Here is a 19567-nt window from a genome sequence, read left to right as displayed (position 1 = left end):
ATCTCACATTCTTTCCTGTTGCAAAAAAAATCTTAAAGTTTTCATGAAGGAAAGGCCACCAGTAGAGAAGTCTTAAATGTTTAATTCAGGAGACCAGGGTTCAATCCTGACCTACAGTCTGAGTTTGTGTGGTGTTTACATGTGCTGCCCACATCTTCAGGGCTCATTCTAACTACTTCGGTTTTCTAAGACTCAATGATTCGCCATCTAAATTGTCTATGTAAATATACACACACACACACATATATATATATATATATATATATATATATATATATATATATATATATATATATATACATCTATCTATATATATATATATATATATATATACATCTATCTATATATATATATATATATATATATATATATATATATATATATGTGTGTGTGTGTGTGTGTGTGTGTGTGTGTGCACGTATTCTATATATTCAAGTACCTATTACACACCCACAACATGTTTTAAAGCTAGAGGTAAGGAGTTTATGCTGAAGCTCCAGAGGTTAATTCTCCAGATTTAGAAAAGTAGGAAAATTCCAGACGCTTTTCAAACTGCCTAATAGTCTAACTGGTGCTTTCTGTAATTTTTTTTCATGTAAAGTTTAACAGCTTTATAAAGCAGAACATGTCTCCAAAATGAGTAAACCTTCAAGTAAATTAAAAAAAAATGTTTTCAGTAATTATGCTGGGGGAATAATATATTTAAAAAATGAAACCTATCACAATTAGTATTTATATAGTTTCTGCTATAGGTTATTAAACTCCTTCCTGTTACACAACCCGTGTAACTAGAAAAATAGAATCATAGAAAATTCAAGACAACTGGGCCATGACTGAGCATTGGCTCTAGATGATAGTCAGTGTCGATGTGACCCCCTGACCCCCTGTGCAAAAATGGGAAATGGGAGTATGTGGGTAGATGGATGGAAGAAATGGGCCATGTCCTAGTCAAAGGCAACTCCATATTCAGACACACAGATGTCCTCCGTGTCAGGCTGAAAAAGGAGAAGGTCACTGTTAGCTGCCTGTCAGGTGCCAGGACCCATCAAATCATGCACGCACTCAATTCTCTTCACAAGTACCAGTATGACTCTGTCATAGTCCATGTTGGGGTGAATGACCTGAGACATACCTTTCTGGACTATATATCAGGAAGTTAGAATTGGGGAGTCCATTTCTACAAAGAGGCCAGTCACAAGTGGAGTCCCTCAGGGATCAATCCTTGGACCGCTCCTTTTTGGCATTTACTTCTCAGAAGTCAAAGCCAGTGTCAGTGGTCTCTGGCTGACTGAATTTGCAGATGATTGCAAATTAGGAGTGGTCACTGAATCTCACACTGACACAAATGTTCTCAAGGATGGGCTGACACAGACAAACTACTGGTGTCACAGCCATGGACTAAAACTAAATGCCAAGAAATGCATAATAGTATTCTTTGGGAAGTCATCCATCCCTGGTAACGATCATATTGACAACACACCCCTTAGAGCTGACCCAGAAGTCAGGGACTTAGGGACACACACAGACAGTAATCTAGCCTTTGATCATCACGTGTCTACAGTGGTGAGGAAATCATTCTATGCTATGTTGCACAACTTATAAACAAAGGTATGGCATCTAAGTCCAAGGAAGTCATTGTTCCACTGTATTCAGCATACATCAGACCAATCATTAAATACAATTCCCCCATTTGGTATGTACCTAACCAGACATATCCAACAACTGGAATGTCCACAGAGGTTCTGCATAAAAAAATGCAGGGTGTAAGTAATATACCCTATGCAGACCACCTCAAGGCCCTATCCCTGTATTCTGTCTCCTACAAACATTTGAGGGGAGATCTATGCCTGGCATATAGGGCATTGTCAGACCCGACTCTGAACCTCCTGCATATCCACAAAACAAACAGCACCAGAATTACCTGTTCTAAAGACTTAAACCTTGCCTGTGATATAAATAGTACCTGCTGGAGAGATAGGTATGTATCCAAGACTACCCCATCTATGGAACAGGCTCCCCATCCATGTGAAGCACAGTTTCTCCCAAACCCAATTCAAGTGCAACTTGGACAATTGGATGGGAAACCAGATTTTCATCTCTGGTTTGGCACCAGTGTCTCTAATGGACACAGATAACCTGTAAATGGTTCATCTCCCAGGCCCATGCTTGCACTTATCAAGGGTATCAGAACTTGTTAGAGATTTGGGATGCATGGCTAGGCTTAAAAAGGCCCTTGTGGTTGTTAGCCTAGTAGACACCTACAAAAATATGAACTTAGGGGCATCACTGAACTCTCAGATTATGTGCCCCAGGCAGGTATGTCCCTAACCCTAAGCAGCATTCTACCTTCATCCAGGATGATGCCTCAATATTAACAAAACATGATTGACTTCAATAATTGGCTTAGATTCTAGTGTCAGTCCAGGTGGACTCCAGTATATGTCAGCCTGGAAAGACATGGTTGTCAGACCACGCTGCTTTGCCAGGGATGGTCTTCACCTGTCACCTCTTGGCTTTTAGTTACTGGCTGAGGTACTTGCTTTCCTCATAGTGCCTTTTTTAGGTAATATCAAATCAACAACATTTCTGTTGTAAAATAACAAACACTTACCCCTAATGGCCTTTTATACCACCACCACCGCCACCACACTGCTAGTACTATTATACCACCTGTCTTCATATCATAATCTACTGCTTTACCCTAATCCTCCTCCCTGGCAAACTACTCCCCTCTCCCATCATAAAGGATCTGTATATCATATCCTAGCCACTACCCTTTTCAACAATAGCCTCATAACATACCACACAAACAAATTCTACCCACTTAGAACCCTTTCTCTAACATATGGAGAACGTCGACATCTGTGCAGTAACTGAAACCTGGTTCAAGGTTCCACAGAGCACCCCAGCACTACCAGGCTACAACTCATACAACACATTTTGGCCACAGAACATGGACCGAAATACAAAAGGAGGGGGTGTATCCATATTCATCAAGGATACCTACACCTCCAGGTTAGTGGTGCAGCATGATACCTCCGAGATGATCCATGTGGAACTAACATCAGGCAAATCTGCAATGCAAATTGTGGCCTGCTACAGATCACCCTCCATGACCCAGGACCACCACTCCACCTTTCTGGAGACACTGGAAAACATGAAGGTCCTACCGAACATCCTGATACTGGGCGATTTCAATTACCCTACCATTAACTGGGAAAACTACTCAAGTACAAACTCCCAGGTCCAGCGCTTCCTGGAATTTATCAACTCAAATGCCCTGGATCAGCTGGTAAACTCCCCTACCAGAGGTGAAAACATAATGGACCTGGTCATCGCCAACATGGGCGACAGGTGTTCCACACCGGAGGTCATCCCATCTCTGGTTAGATCAGACCATAAACTAATCACTCTGGATGTCCACACCACACCACCACCTCCAATCAAGGAAACCACAGTGAAAAACTTTTCTATAGCAAACTTCACTTTACTTAAGACAGAGGTGGTAAGTTTCACAGCCCCCACACTAAAGGATAATGGTGTCCAAGATGCAGGAACCTTTACAAATGCACTCTATGAGCATGTACAAGGATGCATGGATCATGCCATCCCCAACAAAACCAAGACTCACTCCCCTAAGAGAAGGAAACCAGTCTGGTGGACCCCTGCCATAAACAGGCTATACAATAGAAGGAGGAAATTAATTCAGAAAAAAAGCAAATCCCAAGAAGGAAAGACATCCCTGATCAGTATCAGTAAGAAACTAAGGTCCCTCATAAAATCCTCCAAGGCTAACTTTGAAAGAAAAATAGCCAAGGATTCAAAAGATAACCACAAAGCCTTCTTTAGCTATGTCAAGAATCTAAGTGTCAACTCACAGATATGCTCTGAGCTAGTGCAAAATAGCACAAGATATACTGAACCCACTGATATTGCCAGCATCCTGGCAGATTCAGTGCAAACTTCACCCCCATCTCACCCCCAAAAGGGCCCACAACAATACCGGAAAAGTGTAGTGTCCTGGAAATCAGACACACATGTGAAAACAGCCCTTTCAAAAGCCAAAAGCACAGCGTCAATGGGGCCAGATGGTGTCCCAGGCTGCGTCTTGCACGAACTACAGAACAAACTAACCCCCCCACCTAAACACACTGTTCAACCTCAGCCTCTCCACAGGCTACGTGCCCATAGAATGGCGCACAGCAACGGTTATTCCGCTCCACAAAGGATGGGCCACAACTGACCCTGGTAACTATCGCCCCATAAGCCTGACTAGCCTGGTCTGCAAGGCTATGGAATGCATCATCATGGAACTCATTAACAAAGACATTGCGAACCTCCAAACACTTGACCTGACCCAGTTCGGCTTTGTTAAGGGCAGATCATGCCTACTAAACCTGGATGACTTCTTCGAGACAGTCACCAAGGCCATAGATGAGGGGAAGGTAGTTCACACAGCCTACCTTGACCTCACCAAGGCTTTTGACACCATTTTCCACTCAGGAATTATAGAAAAACTCACCAGCCTGAACATAAACCCCTACATCATGAGATGGGTTGCCAAATGGCTTACAGACAGAACTCACACGGTAAGAATAGTGGCCTCCAGGTCCGACTCTAAACCAGTCACAAGTGGTGTACCACAAGGCTCGGTCCTGGGACCCCTACTGTTTGGCATATACTTCTCAGAAGTACAGGCAAACACAGGAGGACTATGGCTAACCAAGTTCGCTGATGACTGCAAACTGGGAGCCATAATTGACTCTCTGGCTGACACAGACATTCTCTAAAAGGGCCTTACTGAGATGGACACCTGGTGTCAAAGTCATGGTCTCAAGCTAAATACCATAAAATGCATCGTCATCCCATTTGGGAAAAACAAAACACCCATGAATTACCACATAGGTGGCAGTGCCCTTAATACAGAAGAGGTAATAAGAAATCTGGGGACCCAGGTAGATAGTAATCTCTCCTTTGACAGTCATATTGCCAAAGTAGTTAGGAAATCCTTCTATGTAGCCCATCTAATTACTAAAGGGTTCACATCTAGAAATAAAGAGGTTATAGTGCCCCTCTACTCATCACTCATCAGACCCATCATAGAGTACAATGCCGCATTTGGGATGTACCTCACAAGACACTTGGACAGCTGGAAAGACCACAAAAGTACCTCACCAAGAGGATTACCAGCCTCAAACATATGTCCTATGCAGCCCGACTGGAAAAACTCCAGCTGTACTCAGTCGCATATCGCTTACTCAGAGGTGATCTCTGCCTGACTTACAAAGCCATGTCCAACTCAGAATTGATGGACATGCTCCACCTAAAGAAATCCAAGCCACTCGCTCTAGTGAGCTAAACCTCACCACAGCAATAAATAGAACATGCTGGAGGGATATATTCCTGTCACAGAGACTCCCCATGCTTTGGAACAAAATTCCTAACTACATTAGGCAGAGCCCCTCACTAACACTCTTCAAGAGAAACCTTGACGAGTGGATGGGTAACAGAAAATACACCCCTAGGATCACGTCATTGGCTCTTCTCGACAGAGGCTCAGTTAATTAATCAATGGGGCGGCAAAAGCTGACACACTCTGGCTAGGCTTATAAATGCCCTTGGGCAGATAACCTAGTACCTACCTATGAACATATAACAAAAGCATTCCAAACTTCCAAGCAAACTCACCAAACTACTTTCAGCTATCTCTCCCAGGGGACATGCAACTAAACCCTGGTCCAATTCCCCCAGTGTGTCTCAGACAACCCTACCTCATCTCAAACAGCTTTACTAAACAACAAAACAACTCTAATCTACTGTTAGAAATATAGGTAAAAAAGTCCACACCTTGCAAACTATACTATCCCTCTACGCTCCCGACATAGTCATTTTAAGTGAGACCTGGCTAAATACTGACAACAGTGACAATGAGATCCTTGTTCCTGGATACAACATTTTGTGTAAAGATAGAACTGTCAAAAAGGGTGGTGGGGTAGCAATATTTTTCAAATACCACTTAATAGTTGAAACATTAAAATTAACTATCCCTAACTTTGGCAATGCAGAGCTACTGTTTACTAAGCTAAAATTAATCCAAAGAAACACAATCAATATTATAGGGGGTTATATCCCAGCTGGTAATAACTTTCTGATGCTAGAAAATCTATTTCACTAGATCTCCAATGTTCTCCCTCAAGAAACAATCATCCTGGGAGACTTTAACATTGACTGGCTCACCTGCTCCTCCCAAAATCCACAACCCATATTAACCTTCATGGGTTCACCCAAACCATCACCTCTCCTACAAGAACAGACAAATCTTCCAAATGACAGTCCATCCTTGACTGGATTCTATCTAACCCCCCCTCCCACCCATGCTCTCAATCTGGTTGTCTGCCTGATGGTCTTAGTGACCACCTACCAACCTTCCTTCTAAGGACCCGTACCCATCAAAGTAAGCCAACCATCTACTGCACAATGCATGAAAAACATTTCTTTCAACCCTAACAACTTTATCTCATCTCTAAAGAGCTGCAACTGGGAAGCTCTTAGACAACTACCCTTGGAAGAAGCTGTTAAATCCTTCAACAACACTTTCTTAGATATACTAAATTACCATGCACCACCGAGAACTGTTAGAGTAAAATCCAACTATGCCCCTTGGCTAAGTCAGGAATGCAAATCCCTGCTAATAGAAAGAGATAAAGCCTGGGAACAGTACCATAAAAACAAATCACAAACCTCAAAACTATAATTTGTACAATTGGGAAACAAAGCAAAGAAGGTAGTTAAACTCGGCAAAATAAACTACTTCCACAATATTCAAATAAACCATCAGAATAACCCTCAAAAGTTCTTGGCTGGCATTAATAATATTCTATACCATGGTAAATCCAAAACACCCACACTGACAACAACCAGATAACATAGCAACTCAATTCAACAAATATTTCACAGAAACTATCCTAGGACTCTCAAATTCACAGAACATCCCCATTACAACCATTCTCTGTTAGCACCATAAAAAACTTATGAAACTAAAGCCAACCACACTAGCAGCATACAAGCTCCCCACAGACTATGAATCGCAGCAGAAGCAATAGTTTACCCAATAGGAATACTAATAAACAGATCGATCACAGAAAACCTATTACCTGACATCTGGAAGATCTCCCACATCATATCTTTACACAAAGGGGGTAATTCCACTGAACTAACTATCGACCAATTGCCATTCTGTCACTCATATCTAAAATTCTAGAGAGAGTAGTTCATACACAATTGATGTATTACCTTCACACACAGAAATTACTCTCACACACTCAGCATGGCTTTTGCCCTTATCACAGACAGCCCTAAAGTCCTTCACTACCACAGTGAATTACTATAGAAATAATGGTAAATTTGTATCTGCCATCTTCTTGGACCTTTCTAAAGCATTTGACATGGTAAGTCACAACCAACTTATTAACATCCTTGCCACCCTAAACTTCAGTATTCCCCCTATTACCTGTCAGCAGGCTGTTCAGTGGCAAAATAATCTTTCTCCCCTTCTTCCAGTAACTCTAGGAGTACACGAAGGCTCCATCCTTGGACCGCTACTTTTCTCTCTATTCACCAAGGAACTCGACACCACTACTCCTCACACAACAGTTATACAATATGCAGATGACTCCACACTAACATGCACAGCCTCCTCCCTCCAAGACCTCCAAACCATAACCCAAGACTCTTTTCTAGCTGCGAAAACATGTTTTACTAGCACCCAACTCATTCTAAATCCCAGCAAAACCAAGCTCCTTTTTTTTTATTCAACGAGACCTCCCTCATCATACCTGTCATTCAATATCACATCCAAAAATAAAACGTCTATCACACCAGTAACCCGCACTAAACTTCTAGGTGTATAAATTGGCAACAACTTAAAATTTGATTACATATCTCCCAAACTATTAAGAAAGTACACAAGAAACTATCTACTCTTTACAGAAACAAAGAATTCCTGACCAGAAATACAAAAGCTAACACTGCTCGTACCCATCTCTTGTCATCACTCCTTTATGCCTCACCAATTCTAACCAACCTCAGAAAAACTGATCTAGCTAAACCTGAATCCTGCTATAATAAAATTGCCAGGTTTGCCTCTGACTCTCCATATAGATCACATAACTGTACATCTCTTAAACTACTAAACCGGCTAGAACTACCACAACTATTACTGTATAATATTATTGTAATGTTACTATTATTATTAATTTTATTATTGTGGAGCTTTTCTCCCTGGGCCTCCGCTGAAAATGGACATGTATCCAGTTGGACTATCCCAGTCAACAAATGTAAAATAAATAAATAAAAATAGTCATCTTCATTAAGACAAATACACTGTGAGAATGGTAAAACAATACAACTCGCTTGAGCTACTCCCATTCCAACTAACTGTAAGTAAAATCCCCTTCCACATCATTGAAAACTAGATGTCCTTCACCATGAACCAAGAAAAACACACTGCCTACCTGGACTTACTACAGTCACTAGCTATACAGCCATACACCTTGTTCATGGGTGATTTCAACTATCCTTCCATAGATTGGGAGACCTATATAAGCACAAACATGCTCGCCTTGAGGTTCTTGGACTTTGTCAATACAAATGCTCTGGACAGATTGTCTGTACACCTACAAGGGGCTCAAATGTCCTACACGTAGTGCACACCAACATGGGTGGGTTACTGGAGTCTATCCCTAGTGTGTTTCCCTAACTGGTAAGGTTTGATCACAAATCAGTCTTGTTTTGAAGTACCAAATGGGCCTACCCCCCCCCGCAGGAGCTAAAGTAATGAAAAATTTCTGTAAAGCACATTACACCTATGAAGCGATGTTATAAATAGTTTTGAATCCTGCTAACAGTCAACAAAGACTCCTATGCAGAGGTGTACACAAATGCCCTGTATAAACACTTATACAACTGTAGAAACTTGACTGTACCTGAACGGATCAAAACCAGGTCCTCACAAAAAAACAAGCCACCCTGGTGGACCGCAAGTGTAAACAAGTTATATAACAAGAGGAAGAAGCTGATGTCTAAGAACAACAGGGAACTGACTCAACAGAGGAAGAACACCCTCCACAACTTGAACAAGCAAATCAGATATCTTGTAAAGTCCTCTAAAGCTAATTATGAAGTTAAATTAGCATCCATAGTTAAGGATAATCATAAGGCATTCTTTAGCTACATCTAAAACCTAAAAGGGAAGGCCTAGCATTGTGCTGAACTAGCAGTGGATGGTGTGACATCCCCACTCTGGGCCAGTAATCAAGAAGCCTGAATCCTCACCACTGACACTGGAGAGGGACATTCACTTGGAATAAAAATAGATACACAAAGTATTTCCAGATGCAGCTCTCTGCATCAACCATAATTTCCCTTAACAGCACACTGGGAACACAGTCAGTCTGGGGGCTGGGTCCTCCCTTCTCTCTCTCTCTCTCTCTCTCTCTGGATCCCCAATAACATTCCCCAGTGGTACAGCTGTAGGGTTGAGTCCTCAGATGAGTGTCCAAGCCAAGTACTCCAGCCCTCTCTGTGGAGCCAGTGCTTCATGTCCCTGCTCCAAGCATGTGACGCACACACACACACACACACACACACACACACACACACACACACACACACACACACACACACACTTTGAAATTTGATTTTCACACACAAACATACACATGGTAAAGACTGCCACAGATTTACTAGCTATGCCCCCTTCTGCCCAGACTATAAGGTAGTTACAATGCCACCAGACACTCCAAAACCAACTACTCTAAGCCTCTTGTAAGGGTACCCAGTTATACTGAGTGAAATTAATATGAATACAAATGGTACTGTTGACCAAACTGCCAGGATTTTGGGAGTGCCACAGTGTCACCAATAGATATAAGTCCTATCAAGTTTAAAATATTTTCTAAAGGACCAGCCACAATGAAAAGTTTAAATATATTTAATAATAAATAATACAAGAACATGAAAATACTAAATATCTGTTTACAATAAACACCAGAGTTTCAACCACAGGAAATATTCAAATAACACAGATTAATAGATTCAAACAGACATAGAAAAACAGTACTTAACTAATCTCACTATATTTCCTGATTGATCTAAAGAATGACTATTCCCTGGTTTACTTACTAGAGCAACGTAAGATGAAGTAGGTGAGGGGTCCTTTCTTGTCAGGTTCCAAAAACAGAGTTCAATGAGACTTCAGTCTCACCTAGTATTAAAATATCATTTTAGTGATGGATTACAGAATGATATCACATAACATCTGGTCATCTGACTTCTGGTTCTCATGCTACCCCTCCCTCTTGGCTAGAAGCTGTCAGGATTTAGCACATATGTGTCAATAACACACACACACACACACACACACACACACACACACACACACACACACACACACACACACACACACAGCCTTGCTAAGATCTGCTGCAGCTCCTGGAAGTCATAAAACAATTTCAAACTTCCACCCTTCTATATTAGCAATTAGTTAACACCAAAGACAATGCAGAAAGCTTCCTAGTACAGACTTTTTGTCTCTGGCTGCTGAGAACTGTAAGACACAATCTTTATGGCCTAAGCCAGGTAATTTAATTTCAAACTATCTTAAAAGTTAGGCGGATTGAGATTAACCTCTTCTCTTCCAGTATCCTCTGTTAAAACATATACATTTAAACAGTTAAAATAATGCGTGTATATTTCTGTTTCTGTCCAGCATGGTACACTGTTGGTACATTTTTAACACAAGTAGCTTTACAAATACATTTTCAATACAAGCAACTGTACAAATCAGTTTGATATACAAATGACATATAATTCTTTACAAAATTCTAGCTAGCTGTGCTGGCATATGTTACATATCCACTGCCCTACTTCTCCTGGCATAGCTGGCAATACGTCACATCATCACATCTCTCCCCCTTTGAAGACTCAAGCTAGTTTTTCAAGTGACCCTTGTGGAACATTGCTTTTGAGGAATGGGTCTGTCTGGATCTCAAGACAGGGCATGTGTCTTGAGATCCAGTCTGCATTGGCACTGCAGACCCCACTACAGTGCTGCACTGTTATGTCATATGCCTGCAAACCTAAGCTCTACCTTGGTAACTTGGCATTTTGCTGGCTGGCTCAATGTAGCCATAGATCCCCCTCAGACTCCTCCTGCCATCCACTGCAAATACTCAGCACCAGGGCTTCCTTATCATGGTAAGGCTTCATCGTGTTAACATGGTACACATTTTTGCCCCTGCCTCCTGCCTAACAGGTCTACAATGTAGTTAACATCACTGACCTTCCTTATCACTTTGAAGGGTCCCTTCCAAGCTGACTGCAACTTATTGTGTCTGACAGAAATGAGAACTATAACCTGCTGTCCCATAGCTTGTTCTCAGGCTTGAGCATTCCTGCCATACCAGACCTTTTTCTGCTGTTGGGCTCCTGACAGGTTCTCCTGGGCCAAGACCATTAGGTACCTAAGTCTTGTCCTGAGGTTTAGGACATATGTCACAACAGACTCCTTGTGGGATTCACAGTCACCCTCCCACTCATCACAAATTAAATCTAGAGGTTCCCTCACCCTGTGTCCATACAGCAACTCAAAGGGTGAAAACCCTATGGATTCCTGGGGAACCTCTCTGAAAGCAAACAACAGATGAGGCAAATATTTGTCCCACTCTCTCTTAAACTGCTCTCCAAATGCCCATAGCGTGGTCTTTAGTGTAGAGATTAAACTCTCCACAAGATCATTACTCTGGGGATGGTAGGGAGTGTTTTTTAGGTGTTTCACCCCACGGCACTTCCACAGACAAGCCAGCAGGTCTCACATGAAACTGTCATTCAGTCAATATTTCTGTTAAGAAACCTATCCTGCTGAAAATATCTAACAAGCATTTGTCACCTTCTCTGCCTCAAAGGAAGACAGAGTCACCACCTCAGGATATCTAGTAGTATAATCTACTACCACCAGGATATACATCTTCCCTGTGGAACTTGGGGTACTTAGAGGCCCCACAATATCCATAGCTACCCTCTGAAATGGCTCCTCAGTCACAGGCAAAGGCATCAAAGGAGCCTTGACCTTGTCTCCTGCCTTGCCTACGTTTTGGCACTGCTCACAGATCCTGCAGTACCCTGTTACATCCCTTGCAATCCCAGGCCAGTAAAATTTCTGCACAGTATGTCTCTTGGTATGCTTTATGCCCATATGACCTGCAAAAGGAATGTCATGGACTATGGCCAGAAGTGCCAGATGGTAGGCTGTAGACACTACCACACACCCTTACCTCACCCTCTAGTCCTCCCTCAAGGGTCCACTCTCTATGCAGTAAACTTTTGTTCCAATATACAGACTCCCCTTTTCCTTGAGAATCAGGTGCCCCCCTAGCTGCCTCCCTTAAGCCTTTCCGTGTAGGGTCCTTGTCTCAACTCTATGTTTGTAACTTTTCCCAGCTACCCTTCCACAGGAAGTCTGGTATCCTCTGACAGTGGTGCCTCACTGTCAGCCTGGATACTAGCACTCATCTCTGCCCTTGCATTCACCTTGTCCAAGGGAACAGCAGTACCTACCAGCAGCTATGGCTTACCTTCAGTCTTAATATTACAGGGTATCTCCCTCCCTGAAATAGCCACCTCACCAGCCCTCACTTCAGATATGAGCTCTGTCAGGTCTCCCCAGGCTACCAGACCCACATGTCTCTCTCCAAGCCTGACTGCATGTATCTGCATGCACACAAGATACTGCATTATCAAAATCATTTCCTATCAAGCCATCTGCAGGGATATCCTCAAACACACCTACTTGCTTGCTTCCTTTCCCACCCTCCCAATCAAGGTCAACCCTGGCCAAAGGCATTTTGAATGGGGTCCTTCCTAAAGTCTGACTGGAGTGGACTGCCAAGCAAGTACTCCACGTCTTTAACCACTGCAGGCTTCACAATGGTTATGTCAGAAGCTGTATCCACTAAGATAAGATATAACCTCTGGTGATAGTTTGGTACCCCTATTGTCTTCAGACAACTTCCACTGGCATACTGTTATTCCCACTTGCTGGCTCCCCCACATTTTGTTCCCCAACTTGCCTCAGTGGACATATATATGATACATGGCACTACATGTTACATTTAAAGCATTTAACCCTTGATCCTGGCCGTGCACCTAAACTAATGGCTTTCCCTGTTACTGGTGGACTCTGTTGGGATGGTTTAGGCTGCCCACCATGGTTTCCCTTATATCCATGTGCTGCATTAGGTATCCATTTCCTATGCAGTGATGACCTGCTTGCTAAGTCGAGATCCCCTTTTTCCCCAGCTCATCTGCAGAGTTACACTCAGTCTGCCAACCAGATTCTTATGTCCTCAAGCAAAGTTGTAAGGGCTTGTTCCCTCACCAAAAGGTTTGTCAGCCCTTCAGAAGTGGTGACCTGACACCCACTCGCCCACCTATGAAAATAAGTGCTTAACTTAGCAATATAATCACACACACTTTCATCTGCCTTGCGTCTATGCTCACAATACTTTTTTCTGGAAGCTTCAGGTGTTAACATAAAACATTAAAGTAAACATTTCTTTACTTTATCATAGTTTAAACAGTCCATATCAGACAATTTAGAAACAGCAGTTACAGCTTTACCATGGAGCAAGGGGGGTAACCATACCCAGAGCCCTTGGTCAACATTATACTGTTTACACACCCTTGCAAATAAATGAATAAAACTATCAAAATTATCACCCTGTGTAAACTGTGGAAGAAATTTACTGCCCTTTATTCTTCTGGGGTTCGGTTATTCCCCTCCCCATTACCTCCATGACCCCGGTGAACAGTCAGCATCTCCCTGTCATGTTGACGCTGCTTCTCATTTTCTTCAGGCTCTAAAAGCTGCAGTCTCTCTGCTGATGATATTTTGACCTCCAAATGCCACAGTCTGTCTGCTGATTCCAATACAAAAATGTTTGGCCTGCAGTGCAAGTCTCTTTAACTCCAGATGGATTTTTAAATCCTCTGAGGAAAAGGTGAACTGTCTTGTTTCTGAGGGATGTACATTCCCATCACCAAACTGGTTGTCCTCCTGATTGCTGCTCTGAGCTGCAACTAAGACTGAAATAATTTCCTCTTTAGTCAGGTTGCCATACACTAGTGAAGCTTATGGACAGGGCGACTTAGTCAAGCCTTGTAGTTGTTGATTTAAGTGTAGTCCACAGAAATCCACAGGATAAAAAAGCCAAGGAACAAAGCTTTTCAGCTGTTAAAATAGTTTAATCCAAGCATTCGCTTCACAGGAAAAAACACTGAAGTTTTTGAAATGAAAGCGTACTTGCATTTAGAGCGTTGGTGTGATTTCAGTGTTTTTTCCTGTGAAGCGAATGCTTGGATTAAACTATTTTAAAAGCTGAAAAGCTTTGTTCCTTGGCATTTTTATCCTGTGGATTTCTGTGGACTACACTGTTAAATCAACAACTACAAGGCTTGACTAAGTCGCCCTGTCCGTAAGCTTCATTGTGTTTTCTTCCAGGGTCTTGCCATATGGTTTTTTATTTACTTTTTGACCTGTTGGCAGTTTTTGGTGATTTGCCATACACTAGTCCTTTGGCTTCACACACTTGCCATAATCCTCTGCTAACATCTTTGCCTGCTTTCCCTGACTAAACTAAAGTGACAAAAAAAAAAAAATAAATAAAATAAAACTGTTGTGAAAATGAAGCTCTATATGTTTATCTTGTGGCAGCCGAGAATACACCCACCTTTAGTGATAACTGCTTTCAGGCTACAGAAGTTTAGTGGCTATCCACACCACTGCTCAACAATATGTGGCATCTCCACTCTGGGCCAGTAATCAAGAAGCTTGCATCCTCACCACTGACACTGGAGAGGGACATTCACTTGGAATAAAAATAGATACACACACTATTTCCAGATGCAGCTCTCTGCATCAAGCACAATTTCCCTTAAGAGCAGCCTTGTGAGAGTGGAGTATTTTTTCCTGACTATAGAGAAGGAAGTGTAGATAGGGTGAGGTGAAAGAGGTTGGTCTCAAAGGGTGCAAGACCTGGCAATCTTCCTTAGGATAGAAGGGAGAAGCTCCAGATGCAAAACTTTTTTTTTTTTGCTCCTCAATTTAGTGTTCAGGTTCATAAGATTGAGGAGTGGCACCAAATACCAGATGAGCTGGTTGCAGCTCTATATGAAATCATCCATCACCTGTACATCTTTATTGCTAAAGAGGTTTTGTTTACTAGTTTGTCTTTTTTTCTTGTGACTCAGTTATGGATGTGATAGTATGCATTATAGTGCTTGATTTCTGCTGTATCTGAGGCTTAGGCAATGATTTTTTTTGCAGCCTCTGCATATGATAATTTACCAGGTATTTGTGCAGAGTGCTGTGAAGACGTGTGGTACTCACAGACTGTGCTCATATGCGACTGTGGTGCCTCCATCTTAGCTGAATATTTGCATCTCATAAAGACATAATAGTTCCATTTTCTGTGCGCTTCAGGCAACTGCTACATTGCCTGAGTAGACCAAGTGCTATGAGGCTAGCAACTGAGGGAAGACAAACAGACTGGCCTTTTATATTTATTCCAAAAGTATATAAATATGGAATGTAACACTTGTTTTTAAAGAATCTGACTTGCTTGCATAAATTTAAGTGCAGTATAAATAAATATTAGTACAAGAATAGTATAATAATAACAGTATAATAAATAAATATTTGTAGGTCTTTGACGAAGATAGAAATGGCTAAAGCTATTTAACTTGGTTCTGAACTTAGTCTTGCTATGAGAAAACTTCAATTGAAGTGCCTACGTCTATTGAGTGCAGGTTTGCATGGTGCAATGCACAGCTCATTGTAATATAGCTGACCTAAGAAATAAAAAACAAACAATGAAAAGCAGCTTTTAGCCTCAAATTTAGAGAAAAAAACAGTAAAAATGCAGAAAAATAACAGAACCCACTCAAAACCGATTTAAACAGTTAGATACAGTACAGAACTCATTTGAAAAAGCAATGCAAACAGGAAAATGCCTTCACTTAATAGCTGTAACCTCAGATTCCGAGAAAACATGGTAAAATACAGTACAAATGACAGAAACCACTAAATACTGATTTAAATATTTAGATGACTTTATGTGCAGTAGAATGCATGTGCTTTTCTGCTTCCTGGATATAAAATTGAGTCAAAATCAATGGTTTCCATTTGTTAAGTTCAGCCTCCTCTCACATTCCCAGGAAAACCTCTGTCTCATATATTCTTATGACTGTTTGTATTACGTCAAGCTTCATTTGAGAGTTTGATGTTTTGTAATGCTTGGTGATGGCTTTCTTTGCAGCAGACATTAACAGGAATTAACGAGATCAATTCATTTCCAACAATTCCTATTTAGTAATAAAAAAATAAGAGGGTGTAATACTACCTAGCCAGGCTGTCAACTTTCATATGTGTCTTAAAGATAATGTTTAAATGTATATGATTTAAAACAGCTTCAAAAATGTGAAGCCAAGTCCCTTGTGATCCCCCTACTCTTCCAACTGTGTGTGTGTGTGTGTGTGTGTGTGTGTGTGTGTGTGTGTCTCTGCATGTGTCTGCATGTATGTTGTAGTAGGAGAATTTCTGGATAACAGAAGATAAGTAAAACAGCAGTCGTATAAACACTGCCAAGTAAAAGTTATAAATCTTCATATCCATGTCTATCTGGGCAGGAGCCAAACCTTCCCCCCTTGTTCAATAGTAAATACAATACTAGTATCTCTTTCCATGAGATATTAAGTGAATTACAGAGGCATATAGCTCATACCAAGGGCCCATCTGCTTCAGTTGGTGGTAGCTCAGATAGATGTAAAAGAGCCTACAGCACTTATTGAAAAGAGTAGGGAAGTTCCCTTGTACCTGGGTCAATTTCCCCTAGACAGTATGACTATCAGCTTGGGTCTCTCATGAAAAGAGGTTGCTGGCATAGTAGGACTAATCCAGTCAATTAAACATAAATAAAGTACATAAACCTCCACTAGTAATGTGAGTTTGTTCCAAGTCAAACTCATTTTTACTCCTTCTCTATCAAATGATAAAACTGTATGCCTTAATATATTAAAAAAACTGTATGTTGAGCCTGTTGGAATAACGTTTCAAATAAGGAACAAGTCGAAGTTTGAACATCTCGAGTGCCTCTATTTGTTGTGAAAAATGCAGCAAAAGGCCTTTCCACTTATCAAAGAGATATTCAGAGAATTTTCTAAGTTATGCATATAGTTCCTTTACAGTGGAAACCAAATTATGACCTGTCGCAACCCCTAGGCTAAGACTGTCAGGCCCCATAAGTACGAACCTAATGTCTAAACATTTCCAGAAAGGAAGAAGTTAAAACGTAAAGCCCTATTTTTGTCTTGTGAAGCCTGTTATGTTCTTCAAAGTGTGGCAGTGAGGTAAATAAATAAATGGGGTGAATCTTGTTCTGGTTAATCATGCATACCAGAGGATCATCAGCAGACAGTAATATTTTATACTGTGTCCACACAGTTGACATTTTATATCCCCGAATCTCTAAAGATCTGGGCTAGTGGTTCTAGGTAAAGGGCAAATAGTAGAGGTGACAGGGAACAACACCAGTGATTGTCCCCTTCAGTTTAAAAGTTTGCTACAATCTGGGTTGCTCATAATTTATGGCCTCCATACTACCATATAGAGCATGCAACACATTCATAGGTTCATAGGTAGGTACTAGGCTATCGGCCCAAGGGCTTGCATAAGCCTAGCCAACAAAGTTTCCTGGCTTATGCCACCCAAGAAAGTTATTTTTCTGTGCCACTGTCGAGCAGAGATACAGAAGAGATCCCTGGGGTGTATTTCCTATTTCCCATCCACTCATCAAAATTTTTCTTACAGTGCTAATGAAGAACTTTGCTTGACATAGATGGGTAGCATGTTCCAGAGTATGGGAAGTCTCTGGGACAGGAATCTATCTCACCAGCATGTCCTGTTTATTGTGGTGACAAGGTTTAGGTCCCTAGAGCCTGTAGCTCTGAGGGGTTGGGATTTATTTAGGTGTAGCATGTCCAACAGCTCTGGGTCTGACATAGTTTTATATGTTAGGCAGAGATCACCTCAGAGTAGGCGATATGCTATGGAGTAAAGCTGGAGCTTTTTGAGGTGGTCAGTGTAGAGCATTTGTTTGAGACCAGTAATCCTCTTTGTGAGGTACTTCTGTGGCCTTTCCAGCTGCTGCAGGTGTCTTGTGAGGTACATTCCAAAAGGGGCTTTATAATGGGTCTAATGAGTGTCAAGTAGAGAGGAACAATGACCTTTTTTTTCCTGGATGAGAACCCTTTTATGATGAGGTGTGCCACGTAGATGGACTTCCTGACTACTGTGGCGATGTGACTATCAAAGGAGAGACTGCTGTCCACCTGGGTCCCAAGGTCTCTTACCACAAATTCAGTGTTAAGTAGATTGCTGCCTATGTGGTAGTTCATGGGTATAGAATTTTTACCAAAGGGGATGACACTGCACTTTTTAGCATTGAGCTTGAGGCCATGACTCTGACACCAGGCATCTGTCTCAGCGAGGCCCTTCTGTAGGATGTCCACATCATTTGGAGACTTGACTATGGCTCCTAGTTTGCAGTCATCTGCGAACTTCATTAGCCAGAGGCCTTCTGTGTTAGCCTGTACTTCAGAGAAGTAGATACCAAACAGGAAAGGTCCCAGGACAGAACTCTGTGGTAATCCACTTGTCACTGCTTTGAGGTCATACTTGGAGTCTGCAACTTTTACAGTGTGGGTTCTGTCAGTGAGCCAGTTGGCAACCCATCTAGTGATGTAGGGATTTATACCTAGTTTAGTGAGTTTAGCTATAATTCCAGAGTGGGGGATGGTGTCGAAAGCCTTGGCGAGGTCAAGATAGGCTGTGTGAACCACCTTACCCTCATCTACAGCTTTGGTGACTGCCTCAAAGAAGTTGATCAGGTTCAGGAGGCATGATCTGCCTTTCACAAACCCAAACTGGGTGGGATCCAGAGTCTGGAGGTTACCAATGTCTTTGTTTATGAGTTCCATGATGATACGTTCCATGGCCTTGCAGACCAGGCTCATCAGGCTAATAGGTCGATAGTTCCCAGGATCAGTGGTGGCTCCCCCTTTGTGGAGTGGGATAATTGTTGCTGTGCACCATTCAGTGGGCATAAAGCCTGATGCAAGGCTATTATTGAACATGGTGCTTAAGTGGTAAGCCAGTTCATTCTGAAGTTCGTGTAAGACACAGCCTGGGATGTTGTCTGGTCCCATGGATGCTGTGTTTTTGGCTTTAGAGAGTGCAGCTTTTACCTGCGTAGTTGTGATTACAGGGACTCTGCATTCTTCCTGTATAGATGTGGGCCCTTTAGGGTGGGGGTGGGGGGTAAAGTTAGCACGGAACCTATCGGATGTTGGCAATATTAGTTGGTTCTGTAATTTTCATGCCTTTGTGCTGTAACTCAGAGCAGATCTGGGTGTTGCCATCAAGATTCTTGGCATAGCTATAGAATGCTTTGTG

At 41.9% G+C, this 19567-nt stretch overlaps 1 protein-coding gene across 1 annotated transcript in view; it reads left to right on the top strand.

Annotated features, from left to right (window-relative positions):
- Window positions 1–19567, top strand: part of LOC122811714 (E3 ubiquitin-protein ligase DTX3L-like) — a 269974-nt gene that overhangs the window by 60516 nt on the left and 189891 nt on the right. The gene's annotated exons all lie outside the window — the stretch shown is intronic.

The sequence above is a fragment of the Protopterus annectens genome, chromosome 9.part0 (assembly GCF_019279795.1).
Source record: "Protopterus annectens isolate FY-2018-M chromosome 9.part0, PAN1.0, whole genome shotgun sequence".
Taxonomy (NCBI): domain Eukaryota; kingdom Metazoa; phylum Chordata; order Ceratodontiformes; family Protopteridae; genus Protopterus; species Protopterus annectens.
Note: the sequence above shows the minus strand (reverse complement) of the source record. Positions and strands in the feature narration are given on the sequence as shown.